Source organism: Nannobrachium achirus (genome assembly GCF_963921795.1).
Source record: "Nannobrachium achirus genome assembly, chromosome: 7".
In the NCBI taxonomy this organism is placed as follows: domain Eukaryota; kingdom Metazoa; phylum Chordata; class Actinopteri; order Myctophiformes; family Myctophidae; genus Nannobrachium; species Nannobrachium achirus.
In genome coordinates this window covers 31259771-31279700 of record NC_137816.1, presented here as the reverse complement: position 1 = coordinate 31279700, position 19930 = coordinate 31259771, and the positions used below count along the sequence as shown (strand labels likewise).

The window sequence follows — 19930 nt, the reverse complement described above, 5'->3', positions numbered from 1 at the left end:
AGGCCAGCAGCGTCCACAGTCATCATGCTCCACACACAAATCATAGATTCGCATCTAGTCTTGCACAGCCAGACAACAACAGTATTCCACAATTTCCCAATGCTATAAAGAGTCTGGAACTAAATGAGAGACAGGAAGCGGTCATCGGTTTGTCATTTCAGTTCATGAAAATATATCTTAAAATATTTTAAAAAATCAATTTCTGCTGAACAGCAAGCTATATATGCTTAGGTTATTATTTTTTTTATTCTGATACATGTAAAGATGAAACTGAAGTGGGAAGGAGGAGGCGTCATTTCCGCTTTATCGCTTGATAGTTTTCAGAGCCTCCGTTGCACCAGACTGTATGATGCTGGCATCTGAAAGTTGTTGGAGGCAACAGTCTGGCTCGTGAGACTAATTCCCATCTGGAGTGGTGATTTTTACCTGATTGTCCGAGAACTGGATCTATTTAACGTTTCTGTTGTCCTGGCACTATATTTGACAAATAAACTCTGATGTATTGGGCCTCTTGCTGCCAGCAGATTTTAAATTGGTGGTAAGATGAGACGCTAACAGGCAGAATGACAAGCACCGGATACCTCATATGTATTCAAACTGTCACATTGTAGCAACACTAACAAGGCTTTTCTCCTCGTCTCTTCAACGCGTGGCAATGTGACGTGTTGTTATGACCTTGCATTTCTGCCATTCCTTTGTTGTGCAACAACAGTATAGGCGATTTTTTTTTAGTTTTAGTTATACAGTATGTGCCATGGTTAATGCGGTTAAATTAAAAAATATATTTTTATATTTTCTGTACTGTCCTGATAACCCAAACAAGCTTTTGAATGTGTTATCATTATGTGTTTTCTTTCCACAGGAGGACATCTGAGTGTCTTTGAGAAACTCCTCTCTTATCACAGTGAAACAGCCTGCATGCTCCAGTGCTGCTGCAGGGTGCAGAACACTGTTGAAGGGCAGCTCCCAGATGAATATGTCTGAATGTTTAGAGCAGTAGTGGTACTCCCACAACTTAGAAATACTGTTACTAAGTAAAGTCCTGTATTCATACAAAATACACAAGTATTTATTGGCATCAAAATGTGTGTTAAGAACCAAAAGAAAAGTACTGCTGAATGTCCCATTTCACAAGTTTTCTTTTCAAATATTTCAAAATGTGTCAAAATGTGTTGAAAATGGCAGATCTGTGTTTTTTTAACTATATATATATATAGGGCTTCATTGGTTAATGTATGTATGTTTTGTATTAAAAATCATCTAAAACAGCTAAGTACCTGTAACTGCAGTTACTTGGCGATTAGTTTTCAAATAATTGTAGTGGAGTAAAAAGAAGTAAAAAATACAACATTTAGTGGAGTAGAAGTATGAAATATTGAAAAACACATACTCATTGTAAAGTACCTCACAATCGTAGTTAAACACAGTACTTGATTAACTGCTAAGGTGGTGTTAAAACACAGCATGCCTTCTTCCCTCCTGCAAGCAGAGAGAAAGCCCTCACAGCTCCATAGGGTTTGGTATCATTTGTCAAATTGTCTGTTCTCTTCAAGCGCTTATTATAGCCAACTCTCTCCGTGTTCCATTACTCCTGTCTGTCAGACGGTCTGGAACATTCCCACGCGCACATTTCTCCCCCCCCCCCCCCCAATGCCATGGCGATCATATGGCGGTGACAGGTTGAGGTGACAACAACGCTGAAAGCAAAAGATTCTAAAGTTTGGGTGCATTTCACTTCAGAAAAATATTGTGGCAAAGAAAACATGCTAATGGAAGTATGAAAATGCACGGCTGTAAAACATCTACAGTAACATGATGAAACACATATTAGAGTACTGGTTCTGAATGTCAGGTCCAGGGACCACTAGCGGGTCCAAATAGAACCTTACAGTTCTGTAACACTGAGAGGTGTACAAATGGAACCAAATTGTCCCGTAACTCAGATTTTACAGTGCAGGTTGAGTCAGAGATATATTTTTTTGTGTGTATCAATTGGGAGTCCGTGGCCCAATACCTGTACATATCGTTGCATTGGGGGCCGTGGGCATAAACTTCTAATCTCCATATTTGAACTTTTTGTATTTTTCCGTAATTCAATTCCCACCATGATTGTACCACACAAAAGCATCAAAAGAAGCAGATCAGCAAGCTTGGAACGCGACGTAGCGTGAAGTGTTTTTGAGCTTGTCGATCTGCTACTTTTGATGTTTCTGAATTTGAATCGTGAAAAGTAACAGTTTTTGGTTTCCACCCGACAGAGGCGATATAAATTTGGGGAACCTTGGTTGAGAATCACTATTAGAACACACTGCAAGCTTTAGATATGGGGACAGACAAATGTGGCATATCTGACTATACTTGAAAGTGTCCACTTGGTAATGATAACGCAGCATCTGCTCTTCTGCTGCCGTGGGAGGAGAGGACACCAGCAGCATTTAAAATGTTCAATTAACTGTAATAAACTCCTGCTCATTAGCATGTTGGTCGACCTTGACTAGAACAATTTGCAACCAGACTAAACCGTGTGACTTAAGACAGCTAATCCGCGAGTTGATTCTATACAAAAAAAGAGCTCAAAATAGCTTCTGTTCGAAACAAAATATAATTTATGCTATCTATTGCTTATTTTACTTCAGTAAAGCTCAGAGTATTTCTTCCACTGCAGTGAGGGACTGAGGCACAGAGACAAAGAGAGATGGGGACAGAGAGAGTGCAGATGGTGAAAGAATCTGTAAAAGATTCATCACCGGGGTGTCTCAACTCTCAATGGTAAACAAAACCACAACGCTCACACACAACCAGCATGCACACACACATGTTTGCATTACTATACTTGTGAGGACATCAATGTTTTAGGACGGTGAAATTAATAACGGATGCCATTTTTTTACATGTTCTGGAGAAATACCGATTTTTTCCTTTCCTTCCCAATACCATTTGTTCACTCTCACAGTTATGGTGGTCATAAAAATTATAAAGTTTAAATAAAAATGTAATAATAATTGTTTGCAAGTGGAGCTAAATGTTAGTAAAATGATTACCGTATGTAAAATAGTATAGTAAGAGCATAAAACAGTGGTTCCCAAACTTTTTAGCTTGAGACCCAAAATTTGACATTTGCGCGGGACCGAAACTAGTGAAAATAGCATATCTACACTCTCACAACACGTTGCTTCACGCCGTGTTGTAAGCTTGTAGATCGGCTATTTTCACTACTTCTTTAAGATTTGTTCTCCAATTTATGGATACAAATATATATATATTTTTTAAATCATTGATTTTGTTTTATTCATGAAAAATGTTGAATTTTTGAGGGATTATCATCGATTCTTTTTTTTTAATGTTTTTGACATTTACTCGTGACCTATAAAGTGTCCGCGACCCACAAATATTTGGGAAACTCGCAGGCCAGCATTTTACCAGCATGATACCAGCATTTTAGGCTGGGTGTCGGCAGCTTTTCTGATAGTGGTATTGGTACAACTCAATCAGTACAATCTTCTGCCAGGAAAACGGTCCTCGCATTCACAAGGTCTATTTCGCAAATTCTACAATACGTGTGGCAGACATTTGGCCCTCAAAAGTATAGTGCGCGCATGTACGCGCTCACACACACACACACACACACACACACAGAAAGCAGGCCAGAGACGGTCAGATAGCCCCAACAAACCCGCTGATCCGACAGAAATGAGTCACCCGTTAACAGCGCCTCAGCACTTTTTGTCTCCAGTGATGGCCCTGACCAGGGTGGCTGTAGATTTAACGTAATGACCTGGGTAACACATTAACAGCTGAGAGTGATGACACCAGGCACAGTTCTCTTTTTTTAGGTGTGTGTGTGTGTGTGTGTGTGTGTGTGTGTGTGTGTGTGTGTGTGTGTGGTGGCATGGGGGTTACAAACCACTCCTAGCAACGCATAACATGAGTGTCACGCAGGGTCAACAAGGTCTGCTACCTGGCAACCAGATGTTAGCTACATGGATTTGTTTGTTTAAAAAAACACCAATTCAAAATCTGCTGGCAAAGAAATTTGGAGTTGCTTCAGTACTGATACTAGTATCGGAAAAGCAGCCGATACTGCCTAGAATGCGAGTATGTCAGTCAATGCCATTCCATTTTTTACCATGTAATTTATCATATGATATGTCATTTACAGTCATCAATTTTGTATTTTGGATGCTTCAGTTGATGTTGCCCTACTGTTTTATACTTTTAATTTCAAGGACCCCCGTAACTCTGAGAGTGTACGCATGGAACCAAATTGTACACTCTCAGAGTTCCGGACCTGTAAGGGTCCATTTGGAACCTCCTCAAAGAACCCAGATGGTCCCTGGAGCCCACTTTGAGAGCCACTGTCCTCAGTGTCCTAGGGATGGGACGATATGAGAATTTCATATCACGATTATTTTGACAAAAGAAATCGCGATTTACTACATTATCGCGATAATCAAAATCCATTAACCTGGGGTGGAACATTAGCCAAAAAAAATTTTTTGGCAAAGACATTTGATAGAGAATGAAAAAAGACTGTATCAAGTAAGTATATTATAAGTGCCTTTTACCAATTCTAAAGGGTTTATTCGGCATCGGTAAATCTCTACTGAAAAGATGCATTCTGTATGTTAGGCAGGGATTCTTTCTGGTAAACGTGTACATTTGGAGTGTTTGTCGTGGCTATCCGTGGTTAACCCTGGCGCGACATATTGTTTGCTCCAAATTAACACTTGGGCGCAGCATCATCACAAAGTACAGGATGCTGAAGTGGCCGTTGTGTATGTGTTGGTTTTTGAACCTATATGTTTTGCTTTGCAGAGGCGGAGGAATGAACCAACTTTTCCAATTTGGCCAGTTTCAGAGTGGAGGAGAAGATATATATAGACGGTCCACGTCAGCTGAGTTCAGACGTGCTGCCTCTCTCTCTCTCTCTCTCTCCCCCTCTCTCACGCACACACACAGGCATACACCTCAAATACACACAAGTGCGGGACCGAAATAACAGTCTTCCAGTGCACCATCTAGTCGTTTTCAACCAGCTGATCTCTGTAGATGGAGACAGGACAGGTGGGGCGCGCAGGGTGGGGCCCCTATACGCCCTGGCAGGACAGACTGGGTCTTGTTCAACTTGTCTATACAGCTAGGAGGGTCCCCCCCTGGGGAGTAGTGTCAGGGGTTGACACTAAGGCCTCAGGTCATGTTCTACTTGCCCAAAGGTCATGCCAACTTGTAGCGGTTTGTTAGACGCTCTGAAATTGACGTGCGGGGTGCCAGTCAGGCTTAGCCTGACAATAAAGAAAATACAAATAATAACAAACGCTACAAAGCGTACACACATATAAAGTATGCACCCTTGTTCAAACCCAGAAGTATACCCTTTTTGAAACCATAAACCTTTTGAATGTACCAGAAACCATAAACACAGCAGAAAATCATATGCACAACAATGGGAATAATAATGAGACCACACACACAACAGTACCAGTTTGAGGGGTTTGTATTAAAGTCAGAGGGGGGTCAGAGATAAGGCAGTTCAGTTCAGTTCCACGTCAGAGCAAAGTAGCAAATATTCCCCACAAAAGAAAATCATAGAAATCAAACTCAAAGTTCTCCTTTAAGGGATCCACAAAAATCAATGAAAAACGAAAACTCAACTTTCCCTTTAACACGTTGCAAGCCGCGGCAGAACCCTCTGAACAGAGGTAGCGCCGAAGAAATAAGCCATTTATTTACAAACATGTTTTAAAAAAACAAAGCCCACATGATAACAACACGTACTGGAGTGCTCGACACAGCGTACATATTCATCCTGCAGAGGTCGGCGATCTTACTTTGGCGAGGCGGAGGGGAGATCAATTCCATTCGTTTACGTGCGGCGAAGCAGGGAAAGGAGCGATAGAGAAGCGGCGCCCGAACGTGATTGAAACCGCGATCCACGAACAGAGACAAAGACCAGCCATCTTGTTTGAGCTTCTTGCTGAGTTTCAACACTGGGGAGAGGATGAGGCTCCTCCTGGCCAGCCATCCATCCAGAATGTGAGTCAACGGCGTGGCCTGCTGGATATTAGGAGTATCACACCCAGCACCAGAAAATGACTGTCAGAGCATATTAACCCTTTCAGATCGCTCCAAAAAGACACAGAGAAGAATTTCCGATGTTTTTTTTTTTTTTATTATAATTTATATCAAAAGTCCGGGAATAGACGGCGTGGCTGATGGGACCCAGTAGGAAGTCCGAGGGAGTACGGCCAGGCTTAGAAGGTGTTAATAAAGAAAATAAATTCCCTTCAGTTTTCCTCTTCGTGGAACAATGTGTTAGTTCAGACCGACCTGTATGTATTGTATGCTCTGTTCACGGAATCCTGGCCATCGAGACATGCGTTCACGCGGTCGCCGCTCCGCAGCAACGCACTGGAGTGGAAACACCTTGTAGCTGTATAGCTGTAGCACGCAGCCACGCACGCACACACACACACACACACCGCAGGCTCCGTGTGTGACAAAGTAGATGTAGCAGCGCTGTTAGCTCGTCCAGCCAGCGATGATGGGCGATCGTGCAGGGGAAGACATCCGTGCAGGCTCACAGCAGATTCTCCTCCGTGGACGCTCGTATCGCACGCAATCGCCCCTATAACTGACAGCTAACGCTACAAACAGACGCGCTAACACTGTCCTTGTCGGCAGTCAACGCAGCCTCGGCTCTGTTCACCATAGCCTCGTCCTCCAGCAGCAGCACTGACTCGCGCCGATTCCATTCATAAAATGGGACGGACCAGCACGTTGAATGATGCGGGTGAGTGGATGAGCTTGAACATGGGTGTGCGCGTTGTGACTTGAGTGACAGGTTCGGTGACAGTTAAAAACAACGGTGGCAGAGTGACAGATCGCCACACTCCCCCCCCCTTAGAAAAAGCCGACCCACAGGTAAGGCTTAAAATCCTTTAAACTCCTCTTCATCACTTTCTTCCAGAAAGATGTTGAGCACTCTGTTTCGAGCCTCCTCCTCTTCATCCTTGACCATCAGGGACTGGGAGAATGAGAGGTCAGATGCGGACGTATCCGGATCCATGCCATTTTTGTCCTTCCTCCCAGGAGCCTTTGCCATTGGAACCTGTCCCGAATCAGGGAATCCGAGGAAGTCCTCATCCTCGCTCTCCTCTTCAAAGGTCCGAACAATTCTCTGCCTCTGCTGTTCATCCACTTCCTTGGCAGTGGGATAGCATGGCTTGAGCCTAGCCACATTCACCACTCGCAGGTCTTCTCCGGAGTCCTCCTGCACTACTTCGTAGTTCACAGGTCCGACCTGACGAACTACTCTGTACGGCCCAAGCCATTTAGGAGCCAACTTAGCAGCAAATGATTTTTCTGCTTTTGACAATGGATGAGACCGTAACCAGACCCGAGCATTCTCTTCCACCTCCATGTCTCGTCGATGCTTATCGTAGTTCCGCTTTTGCCGTCGACGAGCCTTAGTGAGGTTTTCGGAGACAAACAAGTTCAGTTCCTCTAGTTGGGCGACCTTTGAGTAGGAAGGAGATGTAGGTGGTACATCCCGTGGCTGCAGCAGCACATCTAAGGGTCCTCGAAGTGGTCTGTTGAGGTTGAGTTCCGCTGGTGTTACTCCGGTGGACTCATGAACTGCTGAATTCAGGGCAAACCTGAACTCGGGAAGATATTTGTCCCAGTGTTTGTGGTTATTGCCAACAAACGAAGCGATCATGGTCTTTAATGTGCGGTTCACTCTCTCCGTCAGATTAGTTTGCGGATGGTACGCACTTGTGAGCTTCTGGGACACCTTCCAGATTTTGCAGGTCTCTTGAAACACTCCAGCAATGAACTGTGAGCCACGATCAGACAAAATGTAATCTGGGACCCCCCAACGAGTCAAAATCTCCTGCGTGAAGATCTGGGAAACCTTTGTGGCCGTGGCTTTACGGAGAGCAAAGAGTTCCACCCACTTTGTGTAATAGTCCACGAACACAAGGATGTAGGCGTTCCTGTTAGAGCTCATGGGGAATGGCCCCATCAAATCAACTCCCAACATTTCCCAGGCACGATGTACCTGGGTCTGTTGCAGCTTTCCAGCCATTTTTCGGCTTTCCGGTTTGTATAACTGGCAGACTTGACAGTTCCTGACATGTTCCTTCACGTCAAAACTGAGCCTGGGCCAGTAAACGAGAGCTTTCATCCTCCTGTAGGTCTTATACCTACCGAGATGGCCACATAAGGGGTCCTGATGGAACAGTTCCAGGAGAAGAGGTCGCAGAGTAACAGGGATGTAAAGTTGATATAAGGTCCTGTGAGGTGACTGTACAATGCGGTAGATCATATCTTCCAAGATGGTAAGAGTGGTCGTTGTATTTACAGTCACCTCTCCCTTTTCATTCTCCAGAATGTTCTGATAGTGAGCCTGACACTCAGGGTCCTTCTGCTGGGCCTCCCATATGGTCTGAATGGAGAGAGGAAGCTCTGGCAGTGACGCTGGTTTTGTGGACAACACTGTGGCACAGATGGCCGGAGGATTGTCGTCCTGGTTCAGTGGTGCTCTGGATAGGGCATCCGGGACAGTATTATATTTACCCTTACGGTACTCCACAGTGAACGTGAACTCTTGTAGTCTCAACGCCCACCGGATCAGTCGGGTACTTGGCTTGGTGGTTTTAAAGACCCACACCAATGAAGAGTGATCGGTCACCACTGTGAATAGCCGTCCTTCCAAATAGTTCCGCCATTTCTCCAGGGCCCAGACTACGGCCAAGCACTCGAGCTCTGTGGCAGAGTAGTTTCGTTCCGCAGAATTTAAACTTCTGCTGGCAAAAGCCAACACTTCTTCGGTTCCCAGGCCTGTCCTCTGCACCAATACAGCTCCCAAGCCTACCTCGCTGGCGTCAGTGTACACAAGAAAAGGAAGGTGGAAGTTGGGGTGGCCCAATATCGGTGGGAGCACAAGATGTTCCTTCAGCTCCTCAAATGCCTCCTGACATTGAGGAGACCATTTGAATTTCACCCCTTTCCTCTTCAAGGCATTGATTGGGTCGGCTATTTGCGAGAAGTTAGGCACGAAGCGATGATACCACCCGGCCATTCCCAAGAAACGCTGGGCAGCTTTCAGGTTCGTGGGTGCAGGGAATGATTGAACAGCCTCGGTTTTCTCTGGGTCAACATGGACACCGGCAGAGGACACAATGTGTCCGAGAAACTTCAGAGTAGTCCTACAAAACTTACTCTTCTTCATGTTGACGGTCAGTCCAGCTTCTGTGAGCTTATCGAGTACTGCTTGGATGTCGTAGAAGTGTTGTTCCCATGATGAAGAATAAATAATGATATCGTCGAGATAGACGAAGCAGATGTTCCCTTTCAGGTCCTTCAGGGCCGTTTCCATTAACCGCTGAAAGGTTGCTGGGGCATTTTTCAACCCGAATGGCATGACCTTAAATTGAAAGAGCCCATGTGCACAGACGAAAGCAGTCTTATCCTTTGCTTCAGGATCCATCTCCACCTGCCAGTAACCACTGTTCAGGTCCAATGAAGTGAACACAGCAGCTCCAGACAGACTCTCGAGGATATCCTGGATGGTCGGCAAAGGATAGGCATCTGTGTGGGTGTCAGCATTTAACTTCCGGTAATCCACACAGAAGCGAGGTTTTCCTGTCTTTTTTGGAATCAACACCACTGGAGACGCCCAAGGAGAGTTGGAGGGTTCAATCACGTTATCCCTCAGCATGTCATCAATCAACTCCTTCATGACTTGCAATTTAGGAGGAGACACTCGATATGGCTTCTGTTTAATGGGGACGCCTTGGTTCAAATAAATAGGGTGTTTCAGTATGCCAGTACGTCCAATCCGAGTAGTGCACACATCGGTGTTACGGTGGAGTTGCTCCAACAGCTGGTCTTGCAAGTCAGTCTCCAGGTGTGACTCCTGAACAGCAGTCAGCAGTTGTGACACATCTGACGAAGATGGGAGTTCCATACCCCTGGGTTCTAGGGCAGAGAAGAAGGCAACATGAGGTTTTGGCTTACCTCCAACCTGGGGCGCTGAGCGGTAGTTGACAAAGTAATATCTGGCTTTCTCGTCAAGTCTGAACCAGTAAGTTCCACCAGAAATATCCATTTGCAGCCCACTGTAGAAGGTGAAGTCTAGACCCAAGACCACTGGAAAGGCAAGGGTCTGAGGTGAGAGAACCACCACAGAAAGGATCCATGTTTTCCCCTGTAGGCATAGTTCCACCTCAGTCCATCCAAGGGGTAGCTTCCCTTCCCCATCGGCTAAGTACAGAGGGCCCCCAGTCCAAGAATTGAGCTTATCCGTTGGCCTCTTGATGATCTCCCATAGCCGCTCATTAAGGAGGGTGTAAGAGGACCCGGTGTCCACAATAGCACTTCCTTGCCATTGGCCGATGGTTAATGGTACAATTAACTGCTGGGGAACTGGACTGCCAAAGGCTGAGGAAGTAGGGTTGAAGGTAGAAGTAGGAGTCAAGGTCTGTGAGGTCACAGTTGGATGGGTGTGAACACTCGTAGGGGATGAGGCCTTCATAGACATGTTCACAGCTGTTTTTTTCTCCCATGGCTGCTCTGCACGACCTTGATTGGTATTTGGAGTATTCTGTCTCGGCTGCCATTGTGGGCATGACCGTGGAGCATGGCTCCCTTTACATCTCCAGCAAAAGATCTGAGTTGGGGTGGTGGCTGGGGTGGTGGCTGGTTTTGACTGAGAGGAAGGTTGAGGTGGCTTAGACAGCTGGGTTCCATCTCCAGATCCAGGTTTAGTTAATCGTTTTGCCCTCTGATTATACAGATCCTGGCTTTGCTTGTCTTTCTCCAGCTGCTGTCCCAGACGCACCAACTCATCCACTGTTCCCACTCGTCCCCGAAGCTGACTGGCCAGCCGGGGGTCAATGTTTTTGAGAAGTAATTTAACAATGGCTGCCTCTGTCATTGTGGATTTCCATCTCAAGCACAAGGCACGATACATGTAGGCAAAATCACGGATGCTTTCATCCTCTCCTTGCACCCGTGATCTCACTCGCTCTGCCAACTCGTCCTCATAGTCCTCGGCAAGGAAAGCAGAGAGGAACTTCTCCTGAAATTCAGCCCAGGTATGGGTATTGAGTCGCACCACATCCCACCAGTCCCTGGATGTGCCGTGGAGCACATTACGCAGAGTAGCGAGCAGTTCCTCATCGCTCAATGCGTTTAGGGCCAAGAAGTCATGACACTTCTCAAGGTACAGCAGAGGGTCCTGGCTGTCCTCCATCCGTCCGAAACAGGGGAACTGTAATTTTATGGGAATTTTCCCCACATACCTACCCCTCAGTTCGGTATGATGGGTTTGATGGGACACCTCAGCTGAAGGAATGAAATTACGATCCGTTGTACCACAATTCATGGTAGACTGTAAGTGTGGCAGCCTCCCTTTCGCAAATGGTGGCTCCTCCACCGCCATGGTCGGGACATTCCCACTTGTCACAGGTGTGGTCTGTACTGAGGTCTGTGGTCTGTGGTCTGTGATCCCTGACTTAGGCAGGGAAGTCATATTCAGTGTCTGAGCTCTCCCATTGTCCTGGTCCATGCTCTGGCTACTCATTTGCAGTACGTCACTCTGGAGATGACGTACAGTCTGAGTCATGGGTTTAAGGCCATCCATTAAGCTTTTGAGCAGATCAGTGTGCAGGGCTTTCAGACGCCAGTTTAATGAACTGTCCATTTGGTTCCTCATGAAATCAAATTGTCGGGTTATTGCCTGATTGAGAGAGACCAGTTTATTGTCATATTGAGTGGTGATTTTATTGGAAAAGGCTGTCAGCATTTTCTCCATCTCCTGGTGGCTAAGTGGCGCTTCTGCGACTGGAGAATACTGAGTGGATCTGCTGTTTTCCCTGGATGTAATCGGTATTGGTCGGGATGTGCCAGGAAGAGGCCCCTCTTGGGGGGTACCAGAGTAGGCACCAGAGAACGGATTCCCAGGAGAGAGGGGCACGGATGCAAGGCCAGTAGCCCCCTCGGATGACCTGGAAGGAAAAGGATTGGAAAGGGGAGGGCTCGCTGATCTAGGGACAGTAGCCCCCTCTTGTGACGGAAAAGAGATGGGTTGAACAAGCAAAGGCCTCTCTGATCCAGGGACAGTAGCCCCCTCTTGTGGCGGAAAAGAGAGAGGTTCGAACAGCAAGGGCCTCGCTACTTTAGCGGTAGTAGCCCCCCCTGGGGTTTGAAGAGAGAGAGCCTGCATTCTCATTTCCATGTCCTGTAATGAGGGATGGCTTGTATTGTGAGTTGGTTGAATGATATTGAGTAGCTCATTCCTTCCCGGCTGATTAGCAGATCCAATTGGTTGTGTAACCCTCATAGGTGAGGGTACCAGGGGGTCAAACAGTGAGATATTATAGGTATTGTCATCCACAGAATCCATGAGAGACGCCATTTTGAAATTCCACAAATTGTTTGGTTGACTTTGTTTGTAGTTTTGTTCATCGGTTTGTTAGGTTGTTGGTGTGCTGGGTTTGTTGGTTTATTGCAATAAGTTTCCCACAAGGTGAAAATGCGTTTTTGCGGTTCCTTTGTTTGACAAGGTTTTGAACGGTTTTGTTGTAGGTTTCCTCCTTTGTTTGTTTTAAATGCTTCATCCCATCTGGGGTGCCAATTTTTATGTAGCGGTTTGTTAGACGCTCTGAAATTGACGTGCGGGGTGCCAGTCAGGCTTAGCCTGACAATAAAGAAAATACAAATAATAACAAACGCTACAAAGCGTACACACATATAAAGTATGCACCCTTGTTCAAACCCAGAAGTATACCCTTTTTGAAACCATAAACCTTTTGAATGTACCAGAAACCATAAACACAGCAGAAAATCATATGCACAACAATGGGAATAATAATGAGACCACACACACAACAGTACCAGTTTGAGGGGTTTGTATTAAAGTCAGAGGGGGGTCAGAGATAAGGCAGTTCAGTTCAGTTCCACGTCAGAGCAAAGTAGCAAATATTCCCCACAAAAGAAAATCATAGAAATCAAACTCAAAGTTCTCCTTTAAGGGATCCACAAAAATCAATGAAAAACGAAAACTCAACTTTCCCTTTAATAAAGAAAATAAATTCCCTTCAGTTTTCCTCTTCGTGGAACAATGTGTTAGTTCAGACCGACCTGTATGTATTGTATGCTCTGTTCACGGAATCCTGGCCATCGAGACATGCGTTCACGCGGTCGCCGCTCCGCAGCAACGCACTGGAGTGGAAACACCTTGTAGCTGTATAGCTGTAGCACGCAGCCACGCACGCACACACACACACACACACCGCAGGCTCCGTGTGTGACAAAGTAGATGTAGCAGCGCTGTTAGCTCGTCCAGCCAGCGATGATGGGCGATCGTGCAGGGGAAGACATCCGTGCAGGCTCACAGCAGATTCTCCTCCGTGGACGCTCGTATCGCACGCAATCGCCCCTATAACTGACAGCTAACGCTACAAACAGACGCGCTAACACTGTCCTTGTCGGCAGTCAACGCAGCCTCGGCTCTGTTCACCATAGCCTCGTCCTCCAGCAGCAGCACTGACTCGCGCCGATTCCATTCATAAAATGGGACGGACCAGCACGTTGAATGATGCGGGTGAGTGGATGAGCTTGAACATGGGTGTGCGCGTTGTGACTTGAGTGACAGGTTCGGTGACAGTTAAAAACAACGGTGGCAGAGTGACAGATCGCCACAAACTTGCCCGAAAAAGTAAATAGCCCATTATAAGATGATGATAGGTAAGATTTTAAATACTGCACAATTTAAAACGTATTTCTTTACTTTCTGGGGCTGTGCGATAAAATGTAATACCTCAATACCTCGAAATACAAAAACCTACATAGCTATGATTGAATATGTATATGGTTTCACACTTATTTTATATTTTTAAGTGTAGCAACAGTAAAAACAGAACATTATAGGTAAACGGTGCTCTCATTTTACATTCCACAGTCCAGAAGACAGAGTGCTCTGGCCATGCTCAGGTGTTTAGACAGATATCTTGAGTTGTGTTTATAGACGGTTGCGTCTCCTCTCAAATGAGCACTTGCCTGGTCGGGCAACCTGAAAGCAAACTTCACATGCCCGAAGGTTTTATTTACCTGCCGGGGGCAGGTGGGCAAGCCTTAGTGTCAATGCCTGAGTGTCCTTACCCAATCAAAGTAGGACACTGTAAATACATAGCTGGGAGGATCCCCCCTGGGAATAGTGTTGTAACCCTAGTGGTTCTCAATCCTTTTCATTTCAAGGACCCCCTGTTTATAGGGCTGTCACGATTATTACATTTTACATGACGATTAATTGTCACTCAAATAATTGCGATTAACGATTTAATTATGTATTTGTTGTTGACAATTACATTTCTGTCTGGCTTTCAGGCTTGGAGTGGCACATGGTAGATATGACACATAACCTAAATATACAATACAATTACAGACAAATCTGACAACTTTATACTTAAAAAAGAACATTGATAGTGGAAATAGCCGATCTACAAGCTCAAAACGCGTCGCAATGCGACGCGTTGTGAGCTTGTAGATCTGATGTGACTCGTTTTGAGCTTGTAGATCGGCTATTTCCATTATTTTTTACTTAAAAAAAATATATGAATATTTTTCAACATGGAGACGATTATGACGATTATGAAAAATAATCGCGATTATGTCAAATAATTGTGACAGCCCTACCTGTTTAATATGATTGTTGAAGAGTGTACAAATGGAACCAAATGGACAGTTACAGACCCATAGGGGTCCGTCCTTTGGACCCCTGGAGGTCCCTGGACATGACGTTGAGAATCAGTGCCTTAACCAAACAATGTTAACTAGGACACTATGTACAATTGTACATGCACAGCTACGGCTGTAACGTTGCAGTACTTCACCTGTCCTGCAGGTGAGTGGACTGAAAGGAAAAAGGTCCCTAAGTATATAAACATTACATAATTACAAAGTGCACTGTGAAATCTGCATTCATTTAACTCTGAGAGTGTGCCAAAAAAAACTGTGTGTAAACTCTCAGAGTTACAAAAGTGTAAATGAACAATGCAGAATCTACCGTGTAGCAAACTTTGAAAGGCTTTTTAGGGTCAACTTGGGTACAGGTGCTCACTATCAGAGTGACAAATGGATAAACGAACACTGCTGATTTTTACTTGTGTCGAAAACTTTTGTTAAGTTGGCGATTTGCACAAGAAACAAAAACAAAAAGGGAACCGATGATGATGAATGCATGTTCTTTGGGTCTATATGTTGAGCTCAGCAGAGTATTTTTAGCGGAGCGGGTGGAGGAGGAGAGGCCTGTAGCACCGTCTTCCTCCTCCACCCCCCCTGTACTCCTCCAGCTGAAACTTCACAGAGTCCCACAGGAGGTCAGCTGATGCACTGCAGCTCTGAGAATCACAGCTTTCTTCTCTCTGCTGTCACGCGACACCGTCACGCTGCTATACTTGCGAGGACGCCCTGATAACTTAGAACAGCCTGTTCTGCGAAAAACGCCAGAACATAATGAGCCAATGGTCCTTGATGAACAGGCACAAACACACGCACACGTGTACACCAACCAACACAACACAACACAACACAACCCAACACAACACAACAAGGTAAGCCCTTCCCAGCTGCATGCGCATGCATACTGGTGTGTGTATGCACGTCTTTGTGTGTGTGTGTGTGTGTGTGTGTGTGTGTGTGTGTGTGTGTGTGTGTGTGTGTGTGTGTGTGTGTGTGTGTGTGTGTGTGTGTTAGGGATGGAACGATATGAAAATGTCATATCACGATTATTGTGAAATAAATCACGATTTACGATATTATCGCAATAATCAAAATCCATTATCCTGGGGCGGAACATTTGCCAAAAAATAGCAGATCTACAAGCTCACACCACGTTGCAACGCATTGTGAGCTTGTAGATCGGCTATTTTTTCGGCAAAGACATTTGATCTTTTACCAATTATAGGGGGTTTAAGTGGTACCCCATATGCAGCTCGGCAAATAAAGGGTGAATTGATCCCAGAGCATGATGGAGGACGATATCACGATAAATTAAATCTCCACGATACGATTATCGTGAGTGTTTTTTTATCACGATAAACGATAATATCGCATATCGTCCCATCCCTAGTGTGTGTGTGTGTGTGTGTGTGTGTGTGTGTGTGTGTGTGTGTGATTATAAGTATGTCAGTCAGTCAGTGAGTGTCAGTCATTCTTGCATACAGACATTCCTCCCATGCAGTGAGGCTCCTCCCACAGCGCAGTGAGCAGCTGCCTCCGCACGTGCAAGCGAGGAGCCTTCCAATACATAACATGAGAGGGGGGGGGGGGGGGGGTCAGCCAGCTGTAGGGGGAGGGAAGCAGTGTGGAGGAGAGAGAGAGAGAGAGAGACACACTCCTTGTGTGTCCATCTTTCATTTGATGATTGACTCAGAAAAAGGGAAAAAAGGAAGAATAAAGTCAGGGAAATAAATAGATAGATCAGTGGTTCTCAAACGTTGTCATTCCAAGGAATCCCACATAACTCTGAGAGTGTACACGGAACCAAATGGACCCATAAGGGTCCATTTGGTTCCGTTGTGTACACTCTCAGAGTTACACATCCGTTAAGGGGCCATTTGGAAGTAGAGATGTGCCGATTGATCGTTGAGCGATCGCGATCGGCCGATAATGCCTGTATCGGCTTTGCCGATCTACAAGCTAGATCAGCTATTTTCACAATATTTATCTGTGGGACTGAATGTAACCTCAGCTTCAACTCCTACAAGTTGAATTGGATACTAAAGGACTTCAGGCTGCAATCTCCTAATGTTTATACTTAATATACAATGTAAATGTTTTGTAAGAAGAATCATTAAATATATAAATGCTGCTACAGTAACACAATAAATAGAAGAATTAATGGATTTGACGCTGTGATCGGGAATATCGGTATCGGCAGATACTGATTTCAGTTGATCGGTGATCGGCCCCAAAAATCACAATGGGAGCATCTCTATTTGGAAGCGCCTCAAGGAACCAGGAGGGTACCTCCTGGACCCCACTTTGAGACCCCCTGAAATAGACGGATGTACTGTGTGGTGGTGGAGTAGGTTGGTGTCTACGGTACAGCAGCAAGGCTATAGAGGTGGCAGTGGCAGCACTCTGCACTGTGCGGGGATGTGGGCTAAAGGTAAAGCTCTATTAGAAGGACAGCCGAGAAGACAAGAGCTGGGATGGATGGATGGATAGAGTGAGGGTGGAAGAGAGGGAGGGCGGGAGGTGGGGGACAAAGCGGATAACAGGCTCCAAGAAAAGGGGCACAATAACTCCATTGCACATGGCGGGTGTCATGTTGCCGTTTTCGAGGAAAAGGGAGTGCATGCACTCACAAATCACGTCACACCATCTTACACACGCACGCACGCACACACAGACACAGACACATACACACACGCAGCGCAGAACAAAGGAGCAGTGAGGCAGTGAGGTTGGGTCCGAGGGGCCCAGCCGACGTTTGCATAGACCAGATCTGTCATTCCTTTAGGGCGTCGTGACTGAATAGAGCATTCCTATGGAGCCTACACACACACGCACACACACACACACACACTCTTTAACATATACAGACCACAGAGTAACACAAATAAATACAATAAAGGCAGAAAATCAAGGGAGGAGAAAGGAGGGGTGCACTTTATGTTAGAACTGAACGTCTAAGCCAGTGGTTCCTAAACATTTTCATGTAGAGGAACCCCAACTTAATATGCATGTGGCCGCAGACGCCCATCTGAAAAAATGTAGTGCCAGTGGTCCCCAGATAAAATATGATTCTTTTGGGGGTCGCGGCCTGAAAAGGTTGAGAACCACTGGTCCAAAACACATTGCTAACACAAGCACCGGCGCGTGGAAGAGAGGTCGTCGCATCAAAGTCATCTGCCATCTGAGCTGTGACTGGCGGTGAACTTTAATATGATTTGTGATGTAGTGTTATAATGGAGTCATGTAATGAACAAGCCTCCCACCACCCAGCCCCCACTCCCTCCATCCCCCTGCTCCCCTCTCTGCCACCAGCTCATCTACACGTCTCTCTCTTCCACTTCAATGTAGACAGTAGCTTTCTCCATGTTATTTGTGTATTTACGCGTGTGCGTGTGCATGTGTGAGTGTGTGTGTGCCTGTTAAGCATATGTTTTTTATTTTGTGTATGTGTAAGTGGCTCTCTATATTATTCACATGAATTCGAGCCTTTGACAGTGCATGTGTGAAATGTCTTTCTCTGGTGTGTGTGTGTGTGTGTGTGTGTGTGTGTGTGTGTGTGTGTGTGTGTGTGTGTGTGTGTGAGCTTTCTTTCTTGCCATTGCCTCATCATCTGTGTGTGTGTGTGTGTGTGTGTGTGTGTGTGTGTGTGTGTGTGTGTGTGTGTGTGTACATGCGTGCGTGTGTGTAAGGTCTGTCCATCTACGTATGCAAAAACAGTGCGTTCCTCATTCAGCATTGGTGGTGGTGTGTGTGGTGTACTGTCCTCACAGCGAGCCATTGTTCTGCAACATTCTTCTTAAATCCTCTCAACAAACACACACACACACACACAAGCTGGCATGTTTACGTGTTTTTTTAATGGCCATCATAAGGTATCTGCAGCGTGCTATAACAGAGTGAAGTGGAGCCAAAGCTAGGCTCACAAGACAGAAATAGACCCAAAGATTACTCCTCCACCACCAACCCAACTCAACACACCGCAAGGACCAAACATTCAACACTCTGAGAGCTGTCTGTCTTCTATGAGTGATACGTGAACAACTCTCTCTCTCCCTCTCTCTCTCTCTCCCTCTCCCTCTCTCTCATGTGTAATGTGAATTATGTAACAGGTCAGAATTAGATGCACAGTGGCCCGCTGGCACGCACATCTTATTATTAGAGCTGGGACTGAAGACTGAGACGGGAGTCTAGCCTGTCGATCAGCTGGACTGGATCGCGCACGGCCGCACGTGTGCACACACACACAAACACACACACACACACACACAGTCCCACACCCATTATGCATGCAGTTGCAACCACACACCCATCCAAACACAAGTATGCACACATACACCCGTCCCGCACACACAGACACATGCATACGGAGATAAGCAGATGCAGACACACACCCTCCTCTCAACGTGTGTGTGTGTGTGTGTGTGTGTGTGTGTGTGTGTGTGTGTGTGTGTGTGTGTGTGTGTGTGTGTGTGTGTGTGTGTGTGTGTGTGTGTGTGTGTGTGTGAGAGATGTGCGATGGAAAGACGGTCTCCAGGGCAGACTGGAGGACCAGCAGAGATCACTGGGCTTACAGTAAACACCCTCAACATCGCTGGTAAATAATTGGTGCAGCCGAAGCCCGAGGTCAGTTCAGCTATGCAAATCAGCCAAGCCAGACGTGTCAGACTCAGTGCTGACTGAGCAAGGCTATAATAATAACCCAGAGCTTCTGAGTGCGCACCAATGGAACCAATTGGATTTACGGGTCTATTTGGTTCCATTGGTACACTCTCAAGAGTTACAGACCTGTAAGTGTCCATTTGGTAGCTATTCCCTAACTATCATTAATTCAGCTAGGGACCCCCTGGGGCCCCCTCAAGGACGCTTTGGGGATCCCCGGGGCCCGGGCCCTGTATTGAGAACCATTGCTTTAAGCAAGCCAAACATGTCAGCCAGTCAGTGGTGCTAAACCAAGCCTGACTGACTAGAGTTGAAAATATGTTAGTGTTTTTATGATCTGCTGCGGCTGAAAAACTCTGATTCCGGCACAGTTAAGTCGATGTATACTTATTTGTGTCAGTGTCGTGCACTGAAAATGCCCAATCTACAAGCTCACAATGGGTCTCAATGCGACGTGCCTTGTGAGCTTGTAGATTGGCTATTTAAAGAACACATTATTCAACTGGGACAAAACCCAGACTTTCTC

General features: G+C 45.8%; 1 protein-coding gene across 1 annotated transcript in view; it reads right to left on the bottom strand.

Moving 5' to 3' along the window:
• Window positions 1-19930, bottom strand: part of atosa (atos homolog A) — a 70367-nt gene that overhangs the window by 26678 nt on the left and 23759 nt on the right. The window lies entirely within an intron of this gene.